The following is a 9,806-nucleotide window of genomic DNA, read 5'->3' on the forward strand; positions in this document are numbered from 1 at the left end:
CCTTACTAGTTTGTCACTCACTTCTCAAGGCCCTTGGGAATTCTCTGAATGAAAATCCTAGTGTTCCTTCAGGCCCTCACCTAGGCATCTCAGGCACGTTGCTTTTTACAGACTCATCACAGAGAAACCTAATGTACTAATTGCTCACTGATGCTCAGTTCACCAAGCTGGAGGAAGCAGGGAGAAGGGACCATGTTCACTGACTGTTCAGACACTCTTCAAGCTTCCAGATAATTTCCTAAAGTAGTAGAAGCTGAAGCTTGGTACTGCATTCCTTTACATGGTAGAAGTTAGCTGGCTTCTTGGAAGTAATCCTTGATACCTGCCTCTCCCTCAAATCTAAGATCTAATCTGGTGAGAGCCTCCTAACTACGCAGGTTTGAGCCCAGCTGGGAAATTTGGAGACTGACAACCTGTCTCAAGGATGAAAAATAAAAAGAGCTAGGGATGAAAGCCTTGTATTGAAAAAAATCTATAATATCCTTTTCTTGCGGGGAAGCCTCTCACCTCTTGATTTTCAGATGTTCCCAAATGCTGGCTGATCTTTGAAATCAGTTGTGGAGATTGAGAAAACACAGATGCTTGTCCCCCATTGTTGTTCTGATTCAGGATCTTTCAAGTGGGATTCAAAACTTTGTTTTTCACTTTTTTTTATTATAGAAAATTTCAAATGTTTAGAAAGTACAAGGAATAGTAACTCCACATACTTATCATTTCTTTTCCAGTACTGGGATTGAATTCAGGAACTTTGCATTGAGCTACAGCCCTGGACCTTTTCTCACTTTTAATTTTTGAGACAAGATTTTGCTAAGTTGCTGTGTTGCCTAGCCGGGACTCTAATTTATAAACCTCCTGCTATAGACTCCCAGAGTGCTGGGATATCAGGCGTGCACCATTATGCCAAGCTTCAACATCCAATTTCTATGATCATTAGCTGATGGCCGATCTGATTCATTCATCCACTATCTTCTACCTTTTCTTAATCTGTAGTTTTCAGAAGTTTTCTGGATGTTTGTGCTATGGAACATATAAATGTTAGATTTCCCTCACCTTCAGAGGGCCCTTACTCTCCTTCCCATAATGCCCTGCTTCTCACCTAAAAAGATGGCTTCTCCCACCTACCAAAGGACAGCTTTCTTCTTCCCATGATGCCTCTTCTCCCGCCAAAAAGTAATTAGATACTTGCTACCTTCGAGTAACCAGTGATGTCACATGGCCCTCCTAGTGATGTCACAGGATTCTCCAGTCCCTTAATACTACCTCACTTGATTCTACCCAGCTGCTAGAAGCCCCACCCCAATCCTATAGAGGAAGCTCTCTGTTCTACCATATGGCTCTCCTTTGATCAGAGATAGCCAGGCAGATTGTCCCTACAATAAAGGCTTGTAATGGTTCTGGTTTTCAGCTTGCAATGGTCTTGGTTTTCAGCTTCTTCACCTGACAATAAGTACGTTGTTTTTGAAGACTGAATAGTATGGAGATATTAAAATGTAAATAATCAATTCTATGAAAAACATATTTTTCATTTCTGGCTTTTCTTCTCCTCAGGGGCTCATCTTTACACCAGAAACCCTCTTTTCTCTGCTCTTACGTGAGAAATGTAAACCAAATTTCATATCTCAGATTAATGTCATTCCATAGAGTTATTCCTATACTGAACACTCCTGGGACCTTATACATTCTTTCTTTGCTTCATAGAACTTAGGGCAATTTGCCACAACTTTAGTGAGGTGCTTTGTTTTGTTTTTTAATGATCCAAGTTGCACAGGCCAGGAATTACGTCTGCCTTGTTTACTGAAAGATAAGTGAGTGTGCTTCTTGTACTTCAAGGCTTGTATTCTTACTCTCAGGGCTGTAATAAGACATTTTGAGTCCTAAGACAATACAGTATAAAAATAATAAAAAGTATGGTGTTTCACATAGATTCCTAAAAATAAAAACTATATTGCAAGTAGAATAAATCTTGCACCTTTACTGAAATTAACCTGCCATATTTCTAGATTTTCTGACTGTAAAAAAAGTTTGGAAAAGGTTATGGAAGCAGACAGTTTTATGATTTTTTTTAGTGTCCCTGCCTTTTTTTTGTAACCAAAGCCTATGTGTTGTCTGCTGTTAAGTCTAAGGCCCAGTGCTTGAAAGGAAAAAGCTGTTTCTTGCTTTTGCATTGGAGCAAAGGTTTTATTATCATGTAAATCCTCTTTAATGAATCTCTAATTGAGCAGTGGTCACTGCCAACACTGTACCTCCTTTTGTACTCTAAGAAAATTAGTCTTTTGACTTCATGTCTTCCCATCTCATACAGCTTGTCAATTCCTTAGCTATTGATAAAGTTTAATGCTCCAAATAATTTAACAGAAGAAAACATAGAAAAAAGGTTGTATGTTTATGTATTTAGAGAAGTGGAGGAGGTAGACTCTTTCAACAAATTTTTAGGAAAGAAATACTTGAGGCAATTAGCTTACAGAAAGAAAAGTTTTATTTAGGCTTGTGATTCTGGAGGTTCCAGTCCAAGACAAGATGGCCTGAAATTGCTTTGGGTCCCTGGTAAGTAAGTATGGCACAGAATGGAGGGAAAGTACAGTGGAACTAACTGCTCAATTTATGACAGAGAGAGGGAAAGACAGAGAGCGGGTAGGGGGAGAGACCAGAGTTCTGCAATCTTCCAGAGCACACTCTCAATGTATTGACCTAAAGACCTGTTTCTAGCCTCCATCTCTTAAAGTTTCTATAACCACCCAATGTTACCACACGAAACAAGCCTTTAACACATGGGCCTTGGGAGACATTCATCAAAACCATGGCACTAAGGCAGAAATGTCCAACTGCTATGCGAGAAGTCACAGTGTTAGGAATGTAGAGATCACAGGATACTCCAATCCATTGACTCACTTAAGCTGTCAATAAGGACATGTAATAAGATCAGACTCTCATCCTTATTCCTTGTCAACTCAAGCAATCCTTACTGCTTACATTTAAAACTCTTTGTAAATATACAATATACTAATAAACTTTTATAGACAGGATAAATGACAGTCACATCTGAACTCTCTTTTTGCACCTTGTTTGAGGAAATCAGGGCATTTGCCTATCTTTGTGGGAAGCATCTCCAGAATTCCTCAAAATCTGCGCACATCAAGACTGCAAGCATAACAGCAAGCATTGAGAAAAGCCCCAAGTGAACTGAGTGCTTTGGCAATCTAGAAAAATGTGCCAAATGTAATAACTGCAGTTGTTAAAATTATGTTCATAAGGATATTAACTTATCTTTTGTCACATAGTAGATATTCCTTAGTACTTGACACAAACAACTTTGAGTTCCAAAATAGCACAACCGATGGGATAAGTGTGATATATGTCATATAGATGAAGAAACTGAGGCACAAAATTTTTAAGCAAACTCTCAAGGTCACTCAGAAAACAAGTAGTATAACTTAGATCAAATCCAGGCACTCTGTCTCCCAACCAACCCTGAACAGCTCCCTCCCATTTTTGCTGTGGTATCTTTGAAAGTTTAATGCTGCTTTGGAGCCAAGACACACAACTTGTACTTTTTTAGATTCTCACAGAGTTCAGAATTCAAGCTGGAAGAGTCCCTGTAGAGGTAAACAGTCTGATCACCATCGTACTATTGGACCATAAGCTGCTAGAAAGAAATAATTGTTTCCTAAAGAGCACCATGCACACCAGTGAGGGTGTGCTACAGGTTTTTAGTATAAATGCATAAACATTTTAACAGCAATTTTAAAAATCAGTGGTGCATGGACATTAATCTAATATGCATATATGCTAAACAAGGCAGTATAATCATCTTCACCTTTAGTTATCAAATATATATGTATTAAATATATATATAGGGACAAATAATATTTAATAACATCCAGCCATGAGTCACTATATAAGTTTATTATTTTATTTATTTACTCATTTATTCATTAGCAAACATTTATGATCACCTGGCAAGGCCTAGCACTGGTCACAAATAAACACTCAAGTAAGCAGAAATGCTTATTCTTTTATAGTTTACATTCTAGTTGGGAGACTCAAAAAAAATTTAAAAACAAGTAAATAATATAGTACATTATGAATATTGTAAGGTACATTGTACATTATATCACAGAATACGCTCCCATTATTAAACTGTATTACATTTTACTCCATATTATAACACTATATTATAATATTCCTATTAATTATATATAATTTATGTACCACATGGAAAAATAAAGTGTGGTAATAGAGGAAAGGACAACATAGAGGAGTGAAAATGTAAATTTTTTTAATTAAAAATCTCTATAAGTAAATTTGAAATCTCTGTTTTACTAAAAAGAAAAATATTAACAATTGGGTTTTGGTTTGATTTTCTGGTGCCCAGCCCTTCAGCCCTCTAATTTTAATTTAGAGACAAATTTCATTTAAACATAAATATGAAGCAAATAATTAAAGTAAATCACAAAAATAAGTATTTAAAGAAAACTACTATCAAATCATAGTGGTGCACCGTGGATATGATGAGGAAATGAGAGAGTAGTATCTGAAGGCAGCACCAACGTTCTTTTCTTGGCCTCCCTGGTCACTTTCCAGTCAGTCTTGTCAGAATAAGAGCGACCCCATGCAGGGAAAAGTTTTATCATGCTCCCATATTTATTACTTATGAAAGAGCACAAGTAATTGCCATGAACTTTGGCCAATATTTACTGAACACTTACAAGGCATGACAGAGTCTGCTACCACTTTGCATACTAATTCTCATTTAATTTTCATGATGACTCATGAGTCTCTGTGATTATGTCCATTTTATAGATGAAGACACATAGGTTCCGCAAAGTTCATTAACTGGTCCTAAAATGTATCTTTAGTATATACCAACACCAGAATTAGAGTCTAGGTTGACTGACTGTGAAATCTATAATCCTGTTTGAGTTTTGAAATAACTGCAAGGGAAGACAAAGATTATCTTTATTCTGTTGAGAAATGGTGGAAAAGTTTAGTTATTACAAGAGCAAATGATCTTGTTAGAAGTATCAGTTTTGATAGCCATGTAAATCTGGGAAATTTAACAGCTGCAAGATTTACAACATCATCACCTGTCAAGTTTAGGGCCTCCATGTCTTCACTGCCACCACCACCACCATCATCACCACCACCATCATCATCATCACCATCATCATCATCACTATCATGTATTTAGTGTTTTCACTTAATTTTCCTTCTACCTGACACGCCAAACTCTTTCCTAAAACCTTTAGATTAAATGATAATTGCAATATACTACTACAGTACTAGTAATAATGACAATAGGAGCTATTTATTGTACTCTTACTACATGCCACATGCTTTCAGGGTATGACTGAAATCTACAACTGCTGCGTGAGATAAGTACTAGAGTCATCTATAATTTATAGTAACATGCAACATGCTTAGAGCTCCTCAAAGCCAATTTCATTTTCCTTTTTCCTACCTGCCAACCCAATTGCCAGCTGGCTTCTGAACTCCAAAAGGTCATCCATGAAAACAGCATGGAATCACCTGCAGGAAACTGAACACTCTAGGAGTCTGACACTAAAAGGATTGGGAACTGTCCACCTCCTGGTGCTGCTGAGAACCTTGGTTCTTTAAAGGAATTTCGGGTTCCTCGCTTCAAGATCGCTGTTCCTGGGGCAGTGCCGAAAACTCCAGGTCCTCTTCAGAGGAGAGGCTAGAGCAGTGACGTCAGCGACTCACCTGAGAGCCATTCCGGAGTAGAGCAAAGCCGGCAGGCTGTTAGTTTACTGCACAGTCCAACCATTCGCTTTGCTTTCGAACATCCTTGAGTGGCATTGCCTACAATATACTATCAAGGACGAACAAATTTGAATAATACTCTGCTGTCGTACAATGTAATTTGTTCTACATTTATTCTTTCTTTTCCTGATTGCAAATTTAACATAATTTACTTGAAAGCTACAGAAAAATGCAAAGACTATAGCTAAGCTGTTCCGTGTGTTTCAATCTAGATTTCTATTAAATTTTCAATTATTCTCCTCCCGCGCCTTTTGCCCCTGCCCCACCTCTAACGACCTGATGGAGTCCAGGGTAGGAGACACGAAAAGCACCTCAGAGGCCGAAGCTCAACTTCGCTGTCCTCAGTCCATCCAGGCTGCTCACGGTGCCCCCTCCCCTCCCAGTGCCTTCCAACCCCTCCCCTCCCCTTAGCCCGCTGCTCATTATTGGTCATTGCCATGACAACCAGCAGCTGCGGGGATGACGGCCTCTTCCGCAGCAGGGGTGGGGCCGTGGGGTGGGGGAGGGAGAGGAGGAGCCAGAGGAGGTGTCTGCTGCAAGTTCCTGGCTGCTTCTGAGCTCACCCCATCCTCCAAGAGGGAGGAGGCCTTAGTGGTGATGCTGCCCGCCTTGCTCCAGCCACTGCTGCCGCTTCCACTGCTGATTCTCTAGAGGGGCTGGAAGGGTGGTTCCACTTCGCACCATCGCCAACCAGACACCCGAGGAAAAAAAAAAAAAATCCCAGCGCTCACTGCTGATGTTGGGTTCGGAGGCTGCATCCGACTCGGTCACAAGGAAAATGGATTCAGTCTACATCTCTCCCTCTTTTCAGCAGCTCCTCCGGGTCTCAGCATGGTGAGTAGGAGAGAGCTGGGCTACCTTTGTAGTAGAGCTCGTTGTTAAATGACTTGTGTGTACATTTGTGGCCTAGACTTGAACAATGACTCCTGTCTCTCAGACTAGGAGGGGAGATGTGACGGGGAGGAGGATGGAGGGAGAGGAAGGTTGCCAGGAAGAGAGAGAAGTGAGAAGGCGTCTGCCTGTGTTTAAAAAAAAAATGGTACTCTGATTTTTCTCGTAAATTGGCTCAGAATACAGACTGAGCCACTGGATTCCTTTCCTCCCAAGCTCAGTAACAAAATCAGGGGGTGGAAAAAGAGCTAAGAAGAAAACGGTGCTGTTGAAAGGAGTCATTTCATTTGCAGCCCTCACAAATAGGGTTGGGCCTTCCTCAGTAGCACATTTGGTGGCTCATTCTTCTTGGTCTAATTATAAATGGGTTTTGCTAAGGGTCCCTAGGATTTAGCCTTCTGTTTCATCTTCTGATGCCCTCTTGTTGGAAAACCATTTGCCAGATTTGGAGTTTCATTTTTTGCCCATAGACTGATTGTGAACATACACATGTATTCCTTGTGGTTATTCATATTATGTATACACGTTACTTAGCATTTATATTGCATGTACGAAGCATATTTATATGCAGCATGTGCTTGCTTTACTGTCGTTTTTATGGATTATAAATGCCCTTGAATGAGTGGAAGTAATTGCATATTTTTGAAACTATGCTTCTGGTTTGTATTATTATTCATGGGCTTCAGTTTGATTAATGTGAGATTTATTCTCGTTATTGTTCCTTAGTTCCGTTGTGACCAATTAGGACAGATGCCTATCATTTGATCTTTATTATAGAGCTGGATGCTGATCCACAGCTTGGCTCTTTATTTTTAATTGGGTTTGTGGGGAGTGATATTGAGGGCCTTGAATTTAAAATGATGGGAGAGGGAGGTGGCTTGTATTATTTTACATCCAGCATCTTGCAAATGAATGATGAAACAAATCGGTTTTCTTGAAATTCCACTCCAACCTTTTCATGCTTATACCTTGTGTCTCAGGCAGCACAGCCCAGCTGGAAGGTGAAATGCATTCATTTCATTTAATAGTGTTGCTATTTGCTGTTCATTCCTTCAGTATCGAGGCACCATTTTATGGTTCTGTCAAATGTTGTTATAGCTGTTTCTATGATTAAGTGGAGAAGTAGGATTGTTTTGACAATCAAGGTGTTGCTGAGGACCCTACACAAGCCATTTCAAAATTAGCCTGCTTATACAATGAAATGAGAGTGAGCGGAGCTCAGCAGGAGAATGTGTGGTTTCTAGTTGAAATGGGGTGAGTGTAGTTTATAAATGCTTAGTTGGATCTGCTTGACCTTTTATTATGTCAAGGCTTTGGGGCAGCTCAGGAGACTGAACATACCTGAGATGACTAGCATACAGGGTTCCATTATCACCTAGGATAATGGATTTCACTGAATCAAAGCCAGAAAATGTCTTGCAGGTAAAAACGTATTAGTAATATTACATTCTTTGTATGCACTAATTTTATCCATCATTGTCTTCTCCAAGGATATCATTGTCAGTGCAAACTTTTTTGTGATGCAAAGTAACAGCATTTATTTTGCTTTAACCTTTTATTTTACACAATGCCCCTCATTATAATTTTTACATGTGTAAGGTTTATGCTTTAATTTCTTTGAAAATAAGTGTCCTATTCAATTTATATATGGGACGGTTCTTTAGTGACTTGATTTAATATGCTTATAGCTTATATTACTTACAGTCCCAAGTTTATAAACTCATAGTATCATTTGCCTAATTGTAACAACTACATGAAGTGGGATGAGGAAGAAAATACTAGACTTGTATGTGGTTTCAAAAATTTTATAACACAATGCTTCCCAAATCTTTCAATGATAAGATTTTTGACTTCCAAAAGATAATTTTTGACTTCCAAAAATTAAAGCTTCAGATATAGATAGATAGATAGATAGATAGATAGATGTGGTCATTGAACCGTTTCATACAATGCAAGAAGCAAATATTGTGGGGCATTGTTTTCACTTCCTTTGTGTTGCATTTTCATTCCTGTGTAGTTTTGTGGGCAAAGTTGGTACGGTGTGAACACAGATGCATCACTGTAAGCCACGAGCTTGGTACGCACTGTGGTCTGTTTCAGTTCTATGGTTAGACTCTACCTCAGAAGAATAATGTAGAAACTAGGGTTATTTCATTTAGAAAAGCAAAATTTTGAGATAAGACAATCTTGTGCTTTACATAAGCATTGCTTATTGCTGTATTTTAGAACCTAAAATATGGTCAGTAAGCTTCAACTTCATTAGGAAGAATAAAAATCAGAAATAGAAAATGTAAAAGGTCTTCATAGTAAGTGTGAGTAGTCATGGGATAAATGGATAATATAATACAGTCTTATTTCATTCAAAACTCCAAAAAGTATGATCTAGAAATGCATTTTTCTAGGATGGATTAGATTCCTTCTCAAGAACTCCTTTGGCTTTTTCTAGAGTAAGTCATTCCTTTTAAGAGCGTGTGATAGTTCTTAACAGCAGGTATTTCTAGACCTATAATAGACTCCATTTTGTAATGAGCTTCTAAATGACAAAATATGGATATCATTAAAAATATCTATTGGTCATCTGCTTGAAGAAATTTTTATGTAATTTTGTGAGGATGCTGGGATTATCCTGTTTGTAAGAACTTTTTTTTTCTCAGCCTCTTTACAATACAGTGCTGTATAAGTATACTAAAATTATTCCCCACTATATGGTTAATTTTTTAAAAAATGTAATGTATTACCCAATGAGGTTTAAATACCAGTTTTAAAAATTATTATAGCAAAAGACATATTGCCATTTGTTCTTACTATTTTCTGAAGCAGTTTTCTTCCTTCATGAGTGTCTTTATTTGCACTGTGTGGCTGCCTCAATGTCCTAAACTGATTAAAAATGTTTACCCTTCATGTTCATTTTGACTTTGAGGACGAGCCACAAGTTGCAAAGTGCCAGATCTGGGGAATAAGGTGGGTGAGGACACACAGTAATGTTTTTATTTGACAGAAATTGATTGATGAGGGCTGATCAAAACAGTGAATATTTAAATAAAATTTTATTAAAGTAAAAGAAACTCTGCCATTAATCTCCCTAAAGATACTCAAAGTACGCCCCTTCACTTTTTTTTTTTTTTTTTTTTTTT

At 38.2% G+C, this 9,806-nt stretch overlaps 1 protein-coding gene across 3 annotated transcripts in view; it reads left to right on the forward strand.

The window, feature by feature from the left end:
* The first annotated feature begins 6,274 nt into the window (after positions 1–6,274).
* Positions 6,275–9,806, forward strand: part of Jakmip2 (janus kinase and microtubule interacting protein 2) — a 166,116-nt gene continuing 162,584 nt past the window's right edge. For all 3 annotated transcript variants that reach the window (XM_010627077.3, XM_033766789.1, XM_010627079.3), the window contains exon 1: positions 6,275–6,615. The gene's annotated coding sequence lies outside the window, so the exon portion shown is untranslated. The remainder of the gene's footprint in view (positions 6,616–9,806) is intronic.

The sequence above is a fragment of the Fukomys damarensis genome, unplaced genomic scaffold (genome assembly GCF_012274545.1).
Source record: "Fukomys damarensis isolate Sample0158 unplaced genomic scaffold, DMR_v1.0_HiC HiC_scaffold_3, whole genome shotgun sequence".
NCBI lineage: Eukaryota > Metazoa > Chordata > Mammalia > Rodentia > Bathyergidae > Fukomys > Fukomys damarensis.